We start from the raw sequence: 22,883 nt of genomic DNA, 5'->3' as shown, positions 1-22,883 counted from the left end.
CATGTAAATTTTATACAACAATTTTCCTGCAATGAAGAAACACTAACCGGACCCCGGACAGATTACGGATAACCTGGGGGTTAGATAGATGTTTCCCACGAGGGGTTGGACCCGGCAAAGATGGTTCTTCTGATAACCTGCAAAACAGACCGTGAGCTCGTCACTGAGAAGGGGGGGTTCCTCCTTGTGACCACCCTCCGGCGTGAGAATCAGACTAGATTGCTCTTTAAATATAAATGTATATTAAGAGATTGCTAGAGCAGATATCAGGTATAATATGTAATACGAGATAGTATATGATGATAATATGATAAGATGAGATGATCATACCATTTGGGGTATTTATAGCTGAAGGTAGGTTTCCAAGGAGGTGTGGCCGGCTGAATAGTATTCCTGTTCTACCAACTGTGGCCTACGCACGTGCCCTGCTGGTAGTTGGTGGGTAGGCAGCGGCTGACAGTGACCAGGCCTGCTGTGTACTATTCCTTTTCCACCAACTGCCGGCTATGCACGTGGTATGACAGGAGTTGGTGAGTAGACAGCGGCTAATAGTGACATACAGTACAAGAGCATGCTGCTCGCCATACTGTTGTCAATAAGCTGTCGTATCTTTAGTCAGATATTTTGCCCATACCTCGTCAGGTACAGTACAAAAGATCTTCCCGTATCGTACGGACTGGCTTTTGGGCGGGAGTATTCCCCCTCCCGCCTTTGTGCGGGATTGTTCCCGGCTTTGCTCATTCCTTCAGGTGACACTGAATGACTGAGAGCTAAGTGCCTTGTGCGTGTAGCCTTGCTGCGCGGGTGGCCTTCCCTGATGGCTTGTATCCGCAGCTGCGGGAACAGGCAGAGTACTTCACCATTGGGAGGCATTTCCTGCGGGAACAGCTTGCGTACTGCGCGTAAGGACGTCACGTCTCTGAGCATGGTGGGTCCTGCGTATCCAGTTGGTTTCTGCGCAGACGTCTCTTTTCAAGGTGAGTCTTGCGGGTCCAACTGGGCTCTGCTGGGATCTACCTCTTCAAGTCCCCCCAGTCCAATGTTCTTCTCATGAATGTTTAATAAAGTGAGGTGAACTTTTGGACTTAAGCAAAGGGTTTTTGAAAAGGGGTTTTAGTTTTAAGGTTTTCCATGGGGATTCTTCCCGTGGAAGTCCTTATGTCACTTGCAGAAATTCCCGACTTTCCTGCTTGATCTTTGGGTATGATGCGGGTAGGTCTGCAACCTCCTCGCAAGTCAGGAGCGTTGAGTCCCACTTGTGTGGATTCTCCATGAGGTTTTGGTAGTTTTGAACATAGTGATCAATTATGTTAAAACCACCAATTCCATCCTGGAGCTTCAAACAATGTAGTTCTCGACGTTCCCGCTATGCGGGGATGTTATTTCCGTTTCCGCAAGCATTGCCCAGAAGATCCTTCTTGGTTTCAATTCCCTGCGGAGCGCTAGGTATGTGAAGGGTTTTGCCTTAACACTGTACCCGCGCTCGTCTTACGGTTACTTTACTTCCAAGGTATTCCTAGCGTCAATTCCCTGCGGGTGCTAGGTATGTGAAGGGTTTTGCCTTAACACTGTACCCGCACCCGTCTTATAGTTACTTGGTTGCCGAGGTATTCTTGGCTTCAATTCCCTGCAGGTGCTAAGTATGTGAAGGGTTTTGCCTTAACAATTTACCCGCACCCGTCTTATGGTTACTTGGTTGCCAAGGTAAGGGGTATTTTCCCGCTTACTTTTGAATCTTTTTGAATTTTTGAAATTCAAAGAGTTGGTGAAAGGATAAGAACAGTCCAAACCTCTGAAACGTCGTGCGACGGTTTCTTCTGACTGTGTCAGGACGTGCAGGAAGTTATGGTGACGTGACAGTACATGGTCATTCCAGACGCTTTTTCAGGCGCGTGGGCGCGATTTTTCGGGCGCGTGGCCGCGAAATTAATGGTACGCGTCCTTTCAACAGCTGTTGCCAGCTTGCTTTTTGCCACGTGTCATAGTTTCATTGCACCTTCGATTTCTCTCTCTTCCGCATTAAATTCATCGCATTAATTGCGATTAGTATATAAAGGGGGAGAGGGTTCTTTGTAATCCACACTTTCACTCTTCTCTTCATCTTCAAAACGATTTCCGGCGAATACTCACCTTTCAGTCGAGCATTCTCTTGAAATCGTTTTCTTTTTTCATCTGCAAGATGTCTTCTCGTGATCTCGAATCTACAGCCTAGGAGGCTGGGGTGTTCGCCGATGACAAGAGTACTGCTGGCGAGTGCCAGTGTGCTCTGCCTGTCGATCTGTATCAGTACGTCGTCAGGAAGTTCATGCTCGAGTCTCTCGAGCCTGAGTTTCCTGAACCCCATCAGACGGTGTATGATGCCCCCAGATGCAAGATCGGGGTATATGCTGCATTCTTTGTTTATGGGAATCTTAGGTTCCCATTGACAAAGTTTGTGTACCGTGTCCTGGAGAGGCACGGTGTGCACCTGACCGAGGTGCACCCGATGGCGATCGCGAAGATTCGCCACTTCGAGTGGGTGTGCCGGATTCTGGGCATTGAGCCCTATGTCGACCGCCTGATGACCTTCTACTCTTTGAGGTGCATCCAGGGGTGGTATACGCTGATAACCCGGATTAAGGGTTTGAAGATTTGCGCAACCGAGCGCAGTCTTCGCTCGTGGAAGCGGGAGTTCTTCTACATCTCCGCTCGCGCCATCCCCATTGCCATGAAATTCAAGAATGGGCAAGCACTTCCCAGCCTTCACGCCTCCAACTACCAGGAGGCGGAATGGTTCTCGAAGATATCCCGAGTCCAATCTCCGGTTTACCGGTTTGCGGAGTCCGGGATGGTGATGCTCGGGATGAGCCGGGTGTGGAAGGATGTAGATGCGCAAAAGATCCCAATCGTCCTTGATTACGGTTCGAACTCTGTTCCTTACGGTATGCTCTGTTTCTTTTTGTTGATTTAGAATCTCTTCTAACTTCTTTCCTGTTTATTTCAGAGGGGAACGACTTGCAGTCGCTCATGTACCCGCGGGAGGCTGACAGTCCCGCTCGGATGGGTACTCGCGCTCTAGACGAGAACGAGTTGCCCATCCTAGAACAAACGGCGGATCGGTTCGTGGAGGTCTACCCGCTAGGCCACGAGATCCTGAGCGCCAGGCGGCCAGGTAAGGAGCTATTCAACCCTCGACCCCTCAATGTTGAAACCTCTGCTGGAATTCCTCTAATCGTATGTTCTGATGAGGAATCCGCAGATGGTCCTCCGTTGGTGCGGAAGAAGAAGGCTGCCGGCGGGAAGGGGAAGGAGAAGGTGGCCTCCACTGCCGATCCGGTGCCTCGGTCTGACTCAGAGGCCGAGAGCGAGGAGGTGGCGGGGAACCCCGGTGGTGATAAGACCACCGCTCCGGAGGCTGCGACTGTCACATCCGGAGAGCCCCGGATGACGACGGTGAGCGGCGTGAAGAGGCCGGCTCCATCGGGTTCATCCCCGCCTGTCCGCACTTTTAAGCTCAAGAAAACCCGTAAGTACAAACTTTATTTTTAACTTCATAGCTTAATATCATTAACACTTATCTTCTTTGTGCAGGCGTGGATGTTGACGCATTCCAGGGTGGAGCGCAGAGGAGTACCCCTCCGCCCATGACGGTAGGCTTGGTCAGCCTACCTGAGGCGACGACCCAGGCGGCTGCGCCTGCGCCTGCTTCCGCTGGTTCAGCTGCTCACTCCGTTGAGCCGACTGTTCCAGCTGTGATGACATCACCGCAGGCTGTCAGTGCCATTTTTACCGCATCTTTCACTGAGCCAGCGGTTACTTTTGCTGCGGATTCCGCAGCGGCGACCGCAGTGGCTGTTACCATGCCTCCTCCGTCATCGGCAACGACGGCCGATCCTTCAGGTATGCATGGGGCTTATCGCCAACCTCTGCCTCCTTCCCATCTGCCTGACCTCTTGGATGGATTTCCCTTGGGTTCAAGTGATGGGTTCGGCGGCTATCGGCCTGTTGTTGACCCTACAGGTGCGTATGGTTCTTTTGGCCCTTTTCATATTTTTATCATCTTTTCCTAACTGCTTTATGTTTTTTGCAGTGTCGGATTCCAATGAAGTGTATGTTCCACGATGGAACATCCGCCGAGGAACAACCCTTCGCACACCTGTGGAGTGCGTGGAGTGGGCTCGTCACGCAGCTCCCAGTGGTGCGTTGGGGGAAGCCATGGCTAGCTACCAGGAGGGTAGGCTAACCAATGAGCTTCGGGTTCTCCTGGCCCGGATGCAGCCGCGCGTCGAGCTGCTTTGTCGTGAAAACGACAAGTTAAAAGCAGCTCGCCTTCAGGAAGTAGCTCGGGCGCGGGCTGTCCGGGAGGAGAACGTAAAGCTTACCGCAGTGGCTGCGGAAAAGGAGAAGGCCTTCAAGGCCCTCGAGGTTGAAGTTCAGGCCCGGCTCGAGGCCCGTTCCAAGGCTGCCCAAGCTGTTAACGAACAGCTTCGGCTGGCTAAGGAAACTGCAAGGAACGCAACCTAGAGGGCCACCAAGGCTGAAGCTGTTGCTGAGCCTCTACGCGTGGAGAATGAGGAACTTAAAGCCAAATTAGAGGCTCTCCAGCAGGCTCATGATGCCTTGGCGATGGAAGACGCCAAAAAGCTCCAGGAGATCTTGGACCAGAGGGGGGTGCTTGACCATACTGAGCGGAAGCTAAAGGGCGTCGAAGAGGCTGCGGCTAAAGAAGTGTTGCTTGCCAACCTCAATAAAAGTGAAGCCGAACGCGCCCGTAACGAAGCTCAAGCTGCCCTCCAGGAGGCTCTGGTTGCCAAGGAATGGCTTCTTCGAGAAGCGTTGTCTCAGGTATGCTTTTCATGTCTTTACGCTTTTCTTTGTAAATAGAAAAGGTTCTGATACTTATATATTTTCTTTTTTGTAGGTTGTGCATCGGGTCTTTGCTGATACGTCTTATGACGATGCTATGAGCGCAGCCCTCAACGCTTCTCACGAGGATGGGGAAAAGGCCGACTTCCTGCTTGGTCTAGGGTTCGTTGAGAAAGGCATCCCGCCTTCCAACTTCCCTTTGTATAATGTTGATACTGAAGCTGTTTATGACCAAGCAGTGAATCAGTATGCCGCCTTCCCGCATCCGGTGGTGGAGAAGGTGAACCAAGTTGCTACTGCTGATGATGGGCTAGCTATCCTTAAAGCTTTCCTTGAACCGTCACGTTCTACTGATGGTGCGGGTCCAAGTGGAAGTGGCCCTGAAGCTTGATCCTGAAGATCCCTTCCTACTGTTAGGATAGGTTTAGCTTGTATAGATTTATTTTCTTGTAGGCGGGTAGTTACCCGGCCATTCTTGTAATGAATATTATGAAATATAAATCTTTGTGCGGGTAAAACCGCTATTTTCACTGGATTCCTTGCTTTATAAACGTTATATGACTTGCATACTTTAGTTTAAATTTGCAATTTTCCAAGTGCTTAGAATAAGTTAACCTTTGAACGTGGTAGATAATAGGTTGAAGTTTTGCTTCCTCTTTCGTGATTGTGCGGGTAGGACCGTCACTTGCACTTAGTAGGATGGCTAAACTTTACCTACATCTAACCTGCGTGTAGGTTTTCCTCATCTTTTTAGAAATTTTCTAAGTGTTTAGGATAAGTTAACCTTTGAACGTGGTAGATAATAGGTTGAAGTTTTGCTTCCTCTTTCGTGATTGTGCGGGTAGGACCGTCACTTGCACTTAGTAGGATGGCTAAACTTTACCTACATCTAACCTGCGTGTAGGCTTTCCTCATCCTTTTGCTAGAAATTCTCTGTTTTGAATAAGTTAACCGTTCGACGCGCGGTTGTCAATAGGTTCGGTTTCCTCTCATGATTTGTGCGGTTAGGACCGGCACTTTCATTTAGTTGACCAAAGTTTACCTATGACTGACCTGCGTGAAGGTTTGCCGTTTTTTGGGTTTATGCGGGTTTTGCCGCCTTCCCCACGCAACGACTTTCCACGTAATTATGCGGTGAAAACCGGCATATCCGTGTTGAATAAATTAACCGTTCGACGCGCGGTTGTTAATAGGTTAGTGTTCAGCTTCCTCTCATGATTCATGCGGATAGACCGGCACTTTCATTTAGTGGGATGACTGAACTTTACCCTTCAACTGACCTGCGTGAAGGTTTGCCGTTTTTTGGGTTTATGCATGTTTTGCCGCCTTCCCCACGCAACGACTTTCCACGTAATTATGCGATGAAAACCGGTATATCCGTGTTGAATAAATTAACCGTTCGACGCGCGGTTGTTAATAGGTTAGTGTTCAGTTTCCTCTATCATGATTCATGCGGATAGACCGGCACTTTCATTTAGTGGGATGACTGAACTTTACCCTTCAACTGACCTGCGTGAAGGTTTGCCGTTTTTTGGGTTTATGCGGGTTTTGCCGCCTTCCCCACGCAACGACTTTCCACGTAATTATGCGGTGAAAACCGGCATATCCGTGTTGAATAAATTAACCGTTCGACGCGCGGTTGTTAATAGGTTAGTGTTCAGTTTCCTCTATCATGATTCATGCGGATAGACCGGCACTTTCATTTAGTGGGATGACTGAACTTTACCCTTCAACTGACCTGCGTGAAGGTTTGCCGTTTTTTGGGTTTATGCGGGTTTTGTCGCCTTTCCCACGCAACGACTTTCACACTTATGTATGCGGTGAAAACCGGCATCAGTGTTGAAAGTTCATAAAGTATAAATGTAAAATCATCAGCGTCGATGTTCTAAGGAGAATCATTTCCATTAGAAGTGGCTCTGGGCCTTTTCTTTACAAATTTGGAATTGATCTACATGCAAACTGTGTAATTGAGCTCCCTTCCTTGTTGTTGGGATGGGAGTGCCATCGAGCCGACATGCACCTGGTTCGGAATCTCGTTGTTTGCGCAGTATGTAGTCTCCAACATTGAAGCTGCAATTTTATTCGTGTTTTCCCCAGCTGGGGTTCTACACGCATCAGCCTGCTCAGCGTTCATTGCGCCACGAGGTGCGCGAGCGTCCCATCTCTGACAAATGCTTCGACCATGTCCTTTACGTCTGTGCATTCTTCAGTGTTGTGGCCTTTTGTCCTGTGAAAGTCACAATATTTCCTCCGATCAGCATTGGGACGATGTCGAATTATTGGAGCCTTTGGCCATGGGAGCTCCTCAGTGGCGAATATCTCGGTGACGCTTTTGGTGAGTGGCGTCCATCTGGAGTTCTGGTTCGACCGTATGTTATCCCTTCCGCCTAACCGATGTTGCAAGCCGGATGAGGTGTCAAAGTTTACCCTTGACTGCCAAATGCCTAGCTTCCGCTTTTTGTTTAATCGGGCGGTAAGGACGTTTTCTTCTCTTGTTTTCTGGGTGTAGAGGTTTGTGCTCTGGGGGAGATCTCTACCCAGGTGCTTCTCAGTTTCCGCAAAGCGTTTAGCTGCTGTCATGATGGCATCCCATGTGGATGGCATGCCATCTTTACCCGTTAAGGTGCGGATGAGCTCTGGGTCGTTCGCGCCCTGAATAAAAGCAGCGCGAACAAGATCTTCGCTAATGTTACCCAGACTTAGCTTTTTTGAGTTGAAGCGAGTGATGAAGTCTGGCAAAGATTCATCTTCCTCTCGAATGCATTTGAGGATTGTCCATTGCTCTTCGGTATACTTTCGTTGTTGGCTGAAGTGTTGGCTAAACTTCTGTTGGAAGTCTGCCCAGTCGTAGATGTGGTTGACCGGTAGACGATCGAACCACGCTCTAGCTGGCCCAACAAGCGTCATTTGGAACATGTAACACCACGTAGGTTCCGTCCAATTGCTGACGGTTGCCCCTGCTATGAATCTGTTCAAATGATCGTCTGGGTCAGATATACCATCATATGTGCCTATGTTGGACATTTGTTTGGCACTTTTTGGGGCAATTGCTTCCGCAATGTCCCTTGCAAATTTGGACGTTCCCGCATTTGCAACAGTTGGTCTAAATTTTTTGGAGAAGTCACGTGGGCTTCCACCTGTGTTTTTTGGTTTGAAGGCTTCTCCAAAACGCCTTCTCGGTTGGGAGTCCGTTTCCTTACGCTTCCCTTTTGCCATATGGCGAGGGTTCGCGTCGGTGTCGGATTCCTCCGAGTCATCGTCCAAGTATTCTTCGAATTCGTCAGCCTGTTGGACGGAACGCAAGCATTCGTCCAACTCAGCTTGGAATTCCTTCTGACGTGCCTCCGCCCATGCCTTAACTTCATCGAGTGTTTGGCGGGGGAGTCTTGTTCGTTTCTCTAACTGGGTATCGGTGAATCCCAGTGAGCGATTATTTACTGCACTTGCCCCAGCTTGGGTAACTGGGGTAGTGTTCGTAAAATTTACTTCACTTGCCCCGGCTTGGGTAACCGGGTAGTGTTTGTAAAGACTGTGTAGCCGGTGTTCCCCCCAGTAGCTGGGGTTGTGGTTACCGGAGTTTCTTTAACCATCTTTCCAGAAGTTTGAAAAAACTGAAAAGAAATGAAGTTCTAGCTTTTATGCACGGATGGCGCCAATGAAGAAACACTAACCGGACCCCCGGCAGATTACGGATAACCTGGGGGTTAGATAGATGTTTCCCACGAGGGGTTGGACCCGGCAAAGATGGTTCTTCTGATAACCTGCAAAACAGACCGTGAGCTCGTCACTGAGAAGGGGGGGGTTCCTCCTTGTGACCACCCTCCGGCGTGAGAATCAGACTAGATTGCTCTTTAAATATAAATGTATATTAAGAGATTGCTAGAGCAGATATCATGTATAATATGTAATACGAGATATTATATGATGATAATATGATAAGATGAGATGATCATACCATTTGGGGTATTTATAGCCGAAGGTAGGTTTCCAAGGAGGTGTGGCCGGCTGAATAGTATTCCTGTTCTACCAACTGTGGCCTACGCACGTGCCCTGCTGGTAGTTGGTGGGTAGGCAGCGGCTGACAGTGACCAGGCCTGCTGTGTACTATTCCTTTTCCACCAACTGCCGGCTATGCACGTGGTATGACAGGAGTTGGTGAGTAGGCAGCGGCTAATAGTGACATACAGTACAAGAGCATGCTGCTCGCCATACTGTTGTCAATAAGCTGTCGTATCTTTAGTCAGATATTTTGCCCATACCTCGTCAGGTACAGTACAAAAGATCTTCCCGTATCGTACGGACTGGCTTTTGGGCGGGAGTATTCCCCCTCCCGCCTTTGTGCGGGATTGTTCCCGGCTTTGCTCATTCCTTCAGGTGACACTGAATGACTGAGAGCTAAGTGCCTTGTGCGTGTAGCCTTGCTGCGCGGGTGGCCTTCCCTGATGGCTTGTATCCGCAGCTGCGGGAACAGGCAGAGTACTTCACCATTGGGAGGCATTTCCTGCGGGAACAGCTTGCGTACTGCGCGTAAGGACGTCACGTCTCTGAGCATGGTGGGTCCTGCGTATCCAGTTGGTTTCTGCGCAGACGTCTCTTTTCAAGGTGAGTCTTGCGGGTCCAACTGGGCTCTGCTGGGACCTACCTCTTCATGCAAGTTTATGAAAACTAAACATTGTGAACATGTGTTTGTATGTTTGGTGATTTTCACTTAGATCTGAAGAATTGAGAGGAGAGCTTTGCCATGTAGAGGCTAAAGTTTCTGATGAAGTTGACAAACTAATAAAGGCCTCCTTGAAAGGTGGGGGTAGCCAATGGTTTTTTTACGTTGTGATGCAATTTGGTTTCATAATGAATATATTTGCATAATGCATTTTGATTGCAGGTTTTATCTAAATTGTAGAGAAATGTTGAGTGGCTAAGTTCTCCAATTTCATTAAGTGAAAGGTAAGTTGATTTCCTTTCCCTTGTGTTTGTTTCTTTCTTGCAATTTTTCTTGTATTCATTCATAATAATAAAGGTTAGTAATGGCATGAATGTACCAAAATACAAATGGGTTATAAAGTTTTATTGACTTTGACTTATAAAAGTCAAATCGATAGACCTTTTAATCCATTCCAGCCTCCTAAATAGTTATCATATAAATATTTATATTAAAACTTTGATAATATTGTTATTGTAATGTATAACACAACTTTTAATTTACAAAGATATTTCATTGAAGTGCAGCCTCTTAGGTTGTTTAAATTAAAGAGACTATCAACCAAAACTGTTTGAAAACTGTAAATTGAAGCAAGTTTGTGACTTTGTGTTTTTTTTATAATTTTGTCCAGTTTAAAGCTTTTGGAAACAAGGTGTTTATCGGGATATGCCGATTGAGTTGACAAGGGGTGTTGAAGCCTTTATTTTCTTTTGTTTGTTTATCACTTTTTTTTTCATGTATTACGAATGAGGCCACTAGTAGATATGTGTGTTGAAAACTTTATATTGGCACTTTATTTCATGTATTGCGAAATTTGTAGTAGTGCTAGAACTCGTATTACGTAGCCCTCTTTAAGTACCATGAATATATTGAACTTCAGCATTCCCAATTAAACAATGTTGTTTTGAACAAGGCTAACAATGTTATTTAGCATTCTCAATTAGCATTGGACCCGTAATGTCATCTTGTTTTCATACAAACGGATAGAAAATTGCACCATTTGACACATAACTATATCTTAATAATATACAATTTTGATAAAGGTGTCTCGGTGCCAATCGATCCAACTCGTTTTGAACCGTACCAAATGTCGCGGTACTACTGTGTTCATCATCTACCTTCCGAAAGCAATTATTGAAGGCTTTCTTCCAACCGACCTGCAATTAGCGAGGGCTTTCTTCCAACCGACCTCTACACTGTCGTTGACAACCACTTTGACCAATTTTTTTCTTCATAATATGCAGTTCCTCTTATAAAGCAATATGGATATGATCTCGACAGTAATTAGCGTCCTAGACGGAGAAATAGTTGAAACCCATATATAAATATACTTGAATTAATGAAATCATAAACTTAAAAGGGCTTCAAGAAATACCTGAGATCCTCCACGCGGACCATGCCCGTCATAATATGATAAGTTAAATCACTCAAGTTTTGGTTCACCACACGATCTGCAACAAAAATTATAAGTGTTATTTTCATAAACTAGGGAACGACCATAAGCTTAACTGGTATGTCCATCGGATGATAAATAGCATGCATAAGCTTACAAGATGGATAACTAAAAGAAGTTTGCCATCGTAGTTAACAACATATAATCGATTCAGCTCAAATTTTATGTAATTTCTAAATAATCCATGTTTTCAAAATGTGTTTTTTCTACTTCTCAATGAACATGCCTATATCAACCCATGTAAAATTACCACTAGCTGTTATAACCCAATCCAGAACATACAAATTATTTGACTCGTTACCGCCAAACAGTTTAAAACGAACCGCAAATTAACACGAATAAAAGAAATGCACAAACCTTTAGAAGACATTTTGAAGATTTAGGAGAAAAGAAAATAGGAACAACATAGATATTCAATATCTTGTGACTGATGAAGTTGATGTTCTAAGAGAAATCGGATAGCCAAAAGATGCAGCTGAAGTTACTATCATTATCATTCAAACTGTTAACACAAAACAAAGATAAGTATAGAATTATTAGTGAAAACAAACTTACCATTTTGGTAGGCATCAGATCTACAACGACGCTCAAGTACCTTCAATAACATTTTCAGGTAACCAATATAAGGCCATGGGTATACTTTAACCCTTACATGGGTTAACATGACATGACACTTTAAAGATGGATTAAACCACTCCCCACTTATGTAAAGTGTGTTAAAATGGCCCATGGATTATGCTTTTAACGGGTTAAAAGGAATAATATGTATTAAATATGTATTAATTACTAATTGATTTGTTATTATTTATTTTTGTAATTAAACTAAATGTTTGATTTTAAATTAAATATTAACAGGAGAGAGATGGAGTTAAATGAGTTGAACCATTTCCTTTGTATGACATGGAGTGAAAGAGAAAAAATAAGTGATGTGAAGCTTATGTGGAATTAAGATGAGTTTGAGTATATCTCATGACCTAATTATAAAAAAATAGTAGTAATGAACTAACTTTTTTAATAACACGCCTATTTGACTTTTACTTGTATATTAATTTTTGATATGGTTAAAAACTGCTTATTCATTTAACTTCACTTTTCATTAGTTTAACTCTTTGAGGGTGTTTGGGGCTGGAATAATTTGTTGATTAAATGTTTACACTAAACAAATTCAAATTCACTTAGATGCAACCGAACACGTACCCTCTAAACAAAGCAACCTATCTTTAATTAAGTAAGTAGGGTTGAATCACTTTTACTTTTTTACTTTGTGCATTTTATATTACGTGGACACCAAACTTTTTTATAGCTATGATGGTCTTTCCTATATGTTACTTAAGTCATAACACATTTGTGAAATACGCACGCTTATTGTATGCACATTTATACATGCATCAATGTGCATGCATATATTATTACTCCAAGTAGCAATCATATTAACACCTAAGTTCTATGATTTTCCTCTAACATAGTTTATCATGAAATAGACACAATTGTATATTGTCAAGAAAGAAAAAAATTGCAACCTAATTAGTAATTACTATGGGCTATATATAGTATTATTTAGTATTACTTCTAACTTCATCACATCTTATAAGCAAATTCAAGAATGATAAACGATAATTAATGCACAACTTAAAAATAACCGACTTATATTATAACCAGAAAATATAACTCAAAAAACTGATTACAATATATTTGGTAGTGATGGTGGTGATTGTTTTGTTTGTTATTGTTGTATCTAACACTAACTTTGTACATGTATTTATACTAATAACCCAACTTGGTCACCAAGCATAATATGTGTCCACCACTCAACTTGGCCACCAAGTTGAACTTGGGCAACAAGATCAACTTGGCCAACAAGATGAACTTGGTCACTAAGCTAATGAAAGAATGTTTCATAATACCCCTTAGACTTTAACTGACTTGTTAAAGCCTCTTAGGCCCGGTTCACCGACTTGTGACCCGGAATAGAAATTAATCCAACACAAATGTGGTTTCTTTGATAATAAACAAACCAAATTGTTAGGATCAAACCAATAGGAATATCCGAATATACCTGAAGGTAATGCACTGTCTTAACATTCACTCGATGCATTATAAAAGCCTATGTACAACATCAGTAGCATACAGTATAAGACACACTGCATAAACCACTTATAAAGCATATTGTACAACCAACTATAGCAGAAACTCATTTAAAATAATATATATTTCTATTTAAAATTTGATTCAATGCATTAAAGAAACATAGATATTACATCAACATAGCAGGTAGGCGGGCAACAAGCTGCGCCGCCATCCCTTTCTGAATTGCAAACCCTAACCTGCTAAAGACATACCTCTGCCCCTTTTGGAGTCGACACATTGCTATGCACAACCCGTTGGACCCTGGTTAGGAAACGGATAGCTTCCGGTGCCAAGGAGCCAAAGGTATCAAAAGCCAGAGGGGACAAAAACATGTTGGTTCTCTTCGCAGGCTTTAACATGTTTCTCCACCATCTTCGTTTCAGCCATTTTCATTGCTTGCCCAGCTACAAACCCATTATCCCTCAAACCAGCTAAAGGAGATACCCCTGTGAGGTCAACACAAGCGTGTTTTCCCCCGGCCCAACCAAAGACGAGCAAATATGCCGGTCGTAGAGTGGATCTCCCTTCCGTGGGGACTGTAAGGAAGTTTACGGGGGTTTCCTTATTAGCTTATAAATTGTAAGCCCCCCCCCCGGGGCGTCGCTGATCGATACGAGATCCGCACGAGGTCTAGGAGTGCGGAATCCTCCTAGCTCGTTTAAGGTGTAGAAGACGAAGAACACGATTACACATAAACTAACACACGAACAAACACACGAATGGAATAAACGAATCTGCAGATCTTTTTTATAATGACCAAACCACGTTACAAACCGAACAAAAACAAAGACACGGTCGACCCGAGGTGAGCTCTACCTCGGGTCGTCCCACACGACTCTCCCTCTCTGTTTCTCTCTAGACAATTGAACTGATCACCAAAACACTCTAACTTTCTGGATACTAAACCCTAAACAAGACACACATATATATAGATAAACAACTTCGCGGGCTTAGGCTTGGGCCAGTAGGCGAAGTTGTTCTAACCTCGCCTATGGCGAAGTTGTTCTAACTTCGCCTATGGCGTCTCTGCTGGTCAGAATTTAATAGCGACGGTCACAAAATGCACCAACATAAATATTTCTATATTTATAAGACCGTGTATTGTCGTTTTCAACTCATATAATGTTCCCACTACATATGGACTTAGAGAGGTAAAAGTCTCTTTCAGGGCGGCCTAAGGGTGTGACAAGGTAGTCGACGGCCACAGGCTGACAACTTGCTAGACCCGAATTTTTTTTTTTAAATTATATGTATTTTTATGAAAAATTATGTATAATCAATGTTTTAACACAGTTACATAACCACTAGCTTGGTCTAGTGCCACATTATTGTAATCGGTCTTGAATTTAATTAAAAACTAAAAAAAAGTATGACATCTACCAATAGGTTGTGGGTTCTAGTCTTATTTGAGACATTTTTAAGTTTATTTTTATACAAAAGTCTTTTACACAATTCAAATTATAACCAAGTAAGCTCACTTAAAATTAAACTGTTTAAACCCAGCAAAATGTTCATTTTACTTAAGGCCCAAAAATTATTTCGCCTTTGGTAAAAAAAAATTTTCGTCCCCTCGAAGCCGACCATTGTTTCTTTCAAGTCTAGTAATCTTCCTAATGTAATAAAAGAACAATGACTCCCTCATGTGTCATTACCACAATCTTTTCTGAAAAATCTCACCCGACAGTACACGGGTCGGGTTATCAAAAGCTTTTCCGAATCAGTCTAAATTATGGATTTTATTTAATCTCTGTATTTAGGCCATGTGTACGGTGTACCAAGCGTTGCCCGTGCCAAACTTGATGGGTTGCACATTTTTCAAAAAAGAGCTATATTAATAAAAAAAAGTAAAATCATATATTATGTTAAAACCAAAATCTTTTTTAAACTCAGTCCATCTCAATTTTTTAAACACGACAACTATTTCTCATTCTCTACAAAACTTTTCACAATTTTTTTTAAAAAAAAACAAAAAAACAACCCAATATGAATCCATTCAACCACTCAAAGTTCGTTTGCTGCCAATTTGTATCGATGGCTCAACCGATCCTCGCCCGATCACCACCTAACTGACTCAACCGACCCCAACTACCCAAACGATGTTAATTTCAAACTAAGCAAGATGGCCTACATGCACATGTTAAGGATGCCCAACCACCAAGCCGATGATCCTAACCCGAGCATGATGCACGTTTTTTTAGCATATGGATGCATGAGTTGTCATTTGTCAACCATACGTTTATAATAAGACAAATAAGTAGAAAAGTGGAGGGGTATTTACAATTTCTCACTACATAAATACTATTAAGATTTTTATTTGGGTTTTTCTATTTATTCCTAAGCCTCACTGCACGAGGGGGTCTCATGTGATCAGCCACCAACGTGTGAGTAAGATACCGGATCAAGAGGTGATAAATATGAGACGTGTTTTAGAGTTAATAAAGCATAGAGAAAAAAAAGAGAGAAAATGGAATGAGTAATAACAATAACAAGTGCATGTGACTCCTTTTATAGACGAGGTAAGAGCTTCCCCTGGTTAGACTAACAACTTTATGTGGTAAAGAGCCATCTCTTAGCTTAACATGTGCAAGTAAATTATCCCTTTTTTGTGAAAGGTGTAATCTACTTTCAATCTGTATAGTTATTTTTTAATAGACTTTCGCCTTATGTCTTCATAGTTGACTTCTTAGGTTTATTGTAGCGCGACTATATCAATATGCCACTACGCTTGTAGATTCAGAAGCTGTTGTGATGAAGCTTCAAACTTATAAGTTTTTTTACTTGAGAGCTTATGCTTGTATCTTCTTAAATTCCGAGCTTTTATGATTATGAGTGGGTAAGAATACTCACGTTATCAACCTTAATGAAGCCAAAGCTCGGCTCAAGCTCGGTTGTGCAATATTAAATTAATACATAGAAGTCTAAAAGAGTTAAACTCTATAGTAAACACATAAGGCTCGAAGAGCATAAACGTCGATGACTAAACGAGCTTTATATATGGCTCAAGCTCGGCTTGGGATCCCTAAGACTCGTTTTTTTTCTAGATTTTTATTGATTCGATCTCGAGTAGCTCGACTCATCTGTAAACCAAAAACAAACCAGACTGAGACCGAATAACCCAAAGACACCCAATAGTTGAAGGACTGGTTTGGTAGTTATTTGGGTTTCTAGAATGCTGACCCGACTCGTATTTATCCGGTCAATCCTGAACCACCCTAACTATACTATACAAAATAAAATCCCCAATTTCATTTTCTCTTATTCGCATCCACACACTCGTCGGATTTGTTCGTCACAACAAACCCTAGTAAGTTTCTTTCTGCTTCGTTTTCTTCAGCAATAAGTTTAATTATCTCTGATAATAATAATTAGTATAATCGTTTCTGGTATTCATAATAATTTCTACGCGTGTTATTAGTCGATTACGTACGGTTTTACGCGATCTATATATCTTCGTTGCCAACGATTCATACTGTTATTTTGTAGTTTCTGTGCTTAGGCATTTAATCACGTCGGTTTATTCTTTCCAGAAAGATATTTAGGGTTTCGTTGCTGTTTTAGTGCTTTTGATTTTATTGGATGATTTAGGCTAGTCTGTGCTAGGTTTACGGTTTTGTTTCGTGTATGGATATGTGGATTATTTGTTGATTTTGAGGTATTCTGGATGATAATAGATCTGTAACTGATTCAGGCTAATTCATGCTAGGTTTACGGTTTAGTTTCGTGTATGTTTATATGGATTATTTGTTGATTTTGAGGTATATTGGATGATAATTGATCGGTGCAAATTTAGGCTACTTTGTGCTAGGTTTACGGTTTAATTTCGCTTAAGTTTATGTGAATTGTTTGTTGATTATGAGGTATTTTTGGATTTTAGTTTGTGCTTTGTTTACGGTTTATTTTCATATATGTTTATGTGGATTATTTGTTGATTTTTGAGGTATTTTTGGATTTTAGTCTGTGCTAGGTTTATGGCGTATTTCGTGTATGCTTATGTGGATTATCTTTTGATTTTGAGCTATTTTGGATTTTAATTGATATGTGCCGTACTAATGTTGTTTGTTGGTTCAATTTTTGTAGATTTGGAAATATGGGTTCAGTGGATTTGGAGATTGCAAAGACACAGGAAGAAAGGAAGAAAATGGAGGCAGCACTAGCTCCGAACGCTATCACTTTTGATACTGATCTTTATGATGGAAGCAATAGGTTTCAGGATTATAACAGGGAGATTCCTGCTAATGATGATGAAGATAAAGCTGATGCTATGGATAATGAGGTTGCTAGGAAGTTAGCTTCTTACACTGCTCCTAAATCTCTCTTGAATGATATGCCAATGGGCGCTGATGATGAGGCTCTTGGGTTTAAGAAGTCACAAAGGATTATTGATAGAGAAGATGATTACAGAAGGAGGAGGTTGAATCAGGTTATTTCTCCAGAAAGACATGATGCTTTTGCTGGTGGCGATAAAACTCCTAAACCTGAAACAAGAACTTATGCTGATGTTATGAGGGAAGCTGCATTGAAAAGAGAGAAAGAGGAGAATAAGGCAGCTGTGAAAGATAAGGAAGCAGTTGCTTCACAGCCTGCTCAGAAAAGAAGGAACCGATGGGATCAGTCTCAAGATGATTCAGGCTCAAAGAAGGCTAAAACTGGTTCTGATTGGGATATGCCTGATTCAGCTCCCGGGATTGGAAGATGGGATGCAACTCCAACACCTGGTAGAATTGGTGATGCAACTCCTTCAATGTCAAGGAAAAACAGGTGGGATGAAACGCCTACACCTGGTCGGTTAGCTGACTCAGACGCCACACCAGCTGGTGGAGTGACACCTGGCGCTACTCCAGCTGGCATGACATGGGATGCTACACCAAAGCTGTCTGGTCTTGCTACCCCGACACCAAAACGTCAAAGATCAAGGTGGGATGAAACACCGGCCACCATGGGAAGTGCCACACCTGGCGGTGCTACACCTGCAGCCGGTTATTGAGGATAGGAACCGTCCACTAACTGATGAAGAACTCGATTCAATGTTTCCACAAGAAGGGTACAAGATTTTGGAACCACCTGCTTCTTATATTCCCATTAGAACTCCTGCAAGAAAGCTTCTTGCTACACCGACTCCTTTGGGAACGCCTCTATACGCCATTCCTGAAGAAAACAGAGGTCAACAGTTTGATGTTCCCAAAGAAATGCCAGGTGGACTTCCATTCATGAAACCAGAAGATTACCAGTACTTTGGAGCCTTGTTAAATGAAGAAGATGAAGAAGAGTTATCACCAGATGAACAAAAAGAGAGAAAGATCATGAAACTGTTGCTCAAGGTCAAGAACGGGACCCCACCACAGAGGAAGACAGCTTTGAGACAGTTAACAGACAAAGCCCGTGAATTTGGTGCTGGTCCGTTATTCAACCGTATTCTTCCATTACTTATGCAGCCCACTTTAGAAGACCAAGAGAGACACCTGTTGGTTAAAGTCATTGACCGAGTTCTTTACAAGCTAGACGAGCTTGTTCGACCTTATGTTCATAAAATTCTTGTTGTGATAGAACCTTTATTGATTGATGAAGATTATTATGCTCGTGTGGAAGGCAGAGAAATCATATCCAATCTCAGCAAAGCAGCTGGATTAGCAACTATGATAGCTGCTATGCGACCTGATATTGATAACATTGATGAGTATGTAAGAAACACAACTGCAAGAGCTTTTAGTGTTGTTGCATCAGCACTTGGAATACCTGCTTTATTACCTTTTCTGAAAGCTGTTTGCCAAAGTAAGAAGTCATGGCAAGCTAGACACACGGGAATTAAAATTGTTCAACAAATCGCTATTTTAATAGGGTGTGCGGTTCTTCCTCATTTACGATCACTTGTTGAAATTATAGAACACGGGCTCAATGATGAGAATCAAAAGGTTAGAACCATCACCGCCTTGTCACTGGCGGCACTTGCTGAGGCAGCTGCTCCGTACGGTATTGAAAGCTTTGATTCGGTTCTTAAGCCTTTATGGAAAGGTATTCGGTCCCACCGTGGGAAGGTTTTGGCTGCTTTTTTGAAAGCAATCGGTTTTATTATTCCATTAATGGATGCCATTTATGCTAGTTACTACACAAAAGAAGTTATGGTTATTTTGATTCGTGAGTTTCAATCTCCTGATGAAGAAATGAAGAAGATTGTGTTGAAAGTGGTGAAACAGTGTGTGAGCACTGAAGGTGTTGAAGCTGATTACATTCGAAGTGATATTCTTCCAGAGTTTTTCAGAAACTTTTGGGTTAGAAGAATGGCGTTGGATCGAAGAAATTATAAGCAACTTGTTGAAACAACTGTTGAGATTGCAAACAAAGTTGGTGTTCCTGATATTATAGCAAGAATCGTTGAAGATTTGAAAGATGAAAGTGAACCGTATAGAAGAATGGTGATGGAAACAATTGAAAAGGTTGTAGCAAATTTAGGCGCATCAGATATCGATTCCCGTTTAGAAGAGCTTTTAATCGATGGTATTCTGTACGCCTTCCAAGAACAAACCAGCGACGATGCAAACGTTATGCTTAACGGGTTCGGTGCAGTGGTCAACTCTCTTGGTCAAAGGGTAAAACCGTACCTTCCACAAATATGTGGTACCATAAAATGGCGGTTAAACAACAAAAGTGCAAAAGTAAGACAACAAGCTGCAGATCTGATTTCAAGAATCGAAGTGGTTATGAAACAATGCCAAGAAGAACAACTCATGGGGCATCTCGGTGTCGTGTTATACGAATATTTAGGAGAAGAATATCCCGAGGTTCTTGGTTCAATTCTGGGTGCTTTGAAAGCAATCGTGAATGTTATCGGTATGACCAAAATGACCCCACCAATAAAAGACTTGCTTCCACGTTTGACGCCAATTTTGAAAAATCGACACGAAAAGGTTCAAGAAAACTGCATTGACTTGGTGGGCCGTATTGCTGATCGTGGTGCCGAGTTTGTCCCCGCTCGTGAATGGATGCGAATCTGTTTCGAGCTCCTTGAAATGCTCAAAGCCCACAAAAAAGGGATTCGGCGAGCCGCTGTTAACACGTTTGGTTACATAGCTAAAGCCATTGGGCCACAAGACGTCTTAGCCACCCTTTTAAACAACCTTAAAGTCCAAGAAAGACAAAACCGTGTTTGCACGACTGTGGCTATAGCCGTGGAAACATGCTCACCATTCACGGTTTTACCCGCGTTAATGAATGAATATCGTGTGCCGGAGTTAAACGTGCAAAATGGTGTGTTGAAATCTTTATCGTTTCTGTTTGAGTATATTGGTGAGATGGGTAAGGATTACATCTATGCGGTGACTCCATTACTTGAAGACGCACTTATGGACCGGGACCTGGTTCACAGACAGACCGCAGCCTCAGCGGTTAAGCACGTGGCTCTGGGTGTTGCTGGGCTTGGGTGCGAGGACGCGTTGGTCCACTTGTTGAACTATGTGTGGCCCAATATTTTTGAGACATCACCCCATGTTATTAATGCAGTTATGGAAGCGATCGAAGGGATGCGTGTGGCATTGGGTGCTGCTGTGGTGCTTAATTACTGTTTGCAGGGTTTGTTTCATCCGGCAAGGAAGGTTCGAGAAGTTTATTGGAAGATCTATAACTCGCTTTATATTGGTGCTCAAGATGCACTTGTGGCGGCGTATCCTGTGCTTGAGGACGAAGGCGATAATGTTTACAGTCGGCCCGAGTTGACTATGTTTATTTGAGGTTGACTTTGTTTGAATCTCTTTTGTTTCGTTGTGTTTTCTTTCTTGTTGTGTTTTGAACTACTTGACTTAGATGCTGCTGTTTCTGAATTGATATGTTGTCTGGAGTTAATGCAGTTGTTTTTCATTGTTGGGATCTATGTGAATTTCTTTTTGTATTTTTTATATATTGTAGGTATCTGGTGAACGCGGTTGAAGGGGTGTGGGTTAGTCAGCAGCCGCAACCTGTATGCGGTTATGGCCATCAAGCGGTAACTTGTGATATTGCTGTTCCGTGTTCATACAATGTTGAAACTGTCCAGACTGAAACATGGTGGCCGGTTTGAGCTTCAAATGGTTAGATTCGGTTTGAAACAACCCGCTTGTGTAAACCAACCCACAATTAATGGTCAGAAATCGGCAGTTAGCGGTCTGACCTAGAATTTCCCTGGTGACTGTGAAGAGTGTTGGAATCTAGAGATGGTTTTGGTTAAGTGGTGCCCCATGTTAACCATGAGAATTTAAACTAGGATTGAGAGGTTTATTGCATGGCTCATGTAAACGATTACACACTTAACAAGACTCTATGACTCTTGTGACTAAGGATTGGCTTTGAGCTTTCCTCGCATAAAAAGCGACAAAGGCTTGCTTGTGGTCGGTGATTGCAATCCGCATTTAAACTAAAAATACCATATTTTCTCTCGGCAGTGCCTGTCATATGAGATACAATATTGTTCCATTAGTTATGGCCATATTATAGTCATGGAGAGTTGTTCACTTACATAAAATAAGGACAAGTAATAATATATCTTTCTAAAAAAGACTTGCGTCCGTTTTTCTAACATAAAGACTTGCGTCCGGTTTTCTTCTCTTATATATATTAGATTAACATCAAGTGTTTATTAGAATAATTTTTGTGCATTTTAAGCTAGACGTGCACAAATCGGGTACTGTTGAAAAACCCGAGCCGATTCGGAACCGGGTTTTTTCACACCGGGTAGGAAATGGCACCGGTTCCAATCAGGAACCGGTTCGGTTCCCGACCCGAACCGATGCCCCGAAATGCCAACTTTTAGGAACCGGGTAGGGTAGGAACCGGGACCGGTTATTACGTAAAAACTGGTTCCGCCGGTTTTTTTTGAATTTCAAATAAACTAGCCGTTACAAACCGGTTCCAACGGCTATATAGCCGTTTTTGACCGTTGGAACCAGTTTTTTTTACTATAATTAGGTTATTTACATTCTATAAATAGCAAGGTATGGTGTGTACTTGTTATACCACTTCCAAAACTATAAAACACACTCCAAAACACAATTAAGCTTAAACCGACAACAAATGACAACTAATGACGACGTTGTTATGTTGATCGAAACAACACGATGCCCCGATGTCTGGGTTCATTACGATTTGTCTCATGACCGAATCACAAGTAGGGGTGAGCAAGATAAGGTCGGACCCTTGAAACCCGATTACCCGATTCATAAAACCCTTAATTAGACCCGAATATATAATATGGGTAGGGTAAAGGGTATTTAAATTTCACCTTAAAGGGTAAAAGGGTTTCAAGGGTCCGACCCTTTTTCAAACCCTTGACCCGTTTACTAGTTTCTAGATATATACGAGATTCGCGTTTAATCTGAAATTTATGAGAGATTTATATTTCATATAAGATTCATCCGAAATTTCCAAATTGCAAAGAAAAATAAAAATAAAGGGTCATACTACTGACTGGAAACATATATATGGAAATCATTGAATTGTTCTCTACATGTAATTTGTAAATGTGAATATTTTATGCATAAGTTCAAATGAATGATTAACTTTCAAAGTTAGACTTTACTATATTACTAAATGAAAGTATAATTGTACTAGGATTCATATATTAAAGTCATATATAAGATATGCAACTAGTAAATGCAGAAAAAGAGATGTGATTACTGCCTTAAAGGGTAAAGGGTTGGACCCTTAAAACCTTTATTTATACCCGACCCTTTTCTTGTTTAGAGGGTAGGGTCTCAGGTCCACGTTTCTTCCTAAAAGGGTAAAGGGTCCAGGTAG

General features: G+C 42.5%; 1 protein-coding gene and 1 pseudogene across 2 annotated transcripts in view; both read left to right on the top strand.

The window, feature by feature from the left end:
- Positions 1–22,883, top strand: part of LOC143543393 (protein NO VEIN-like) — a 286,208-nt gene that overhangs the window by 237,298 nt on the left and 26,027 nt on the right. The window lies entirely within an intron of this gene.
- LOC143543385 (uncharacterized) lies at positions 16,357–20,995 on the top strand (annotated as a pseudogene). Its single transcript, XR_013137066.1, has 2 exons — positions 16,357–16,428; positions 17,202–20,995. The product of XR_013137066.1 is annotated as an uncharacterized LOC143543385 (transcript).

Source organism: Bidens hawaiensis, unplaced genomic scaffold (genome assembly GCF_021521415.1).
Source record: "Bidens hawaiensis isolate Kalapana, Puna unplaced genomic scaffold, B.hawaiensis_p1.1 tig00013119_1, whole genome shotgun sequence".
NCBI classification, from domain to species: Eukaryota; Viridiplantae; Streptophyta; class Magnoliopsida; order Asterales; family Asteraceae; genus Bidens; species Bidens hawaiensis.
The sequence above is the reverse complement of the archived record's forward strand: the minus strand, read 5'-3'. Positions and strand labels throughout refer to the sequence as shown.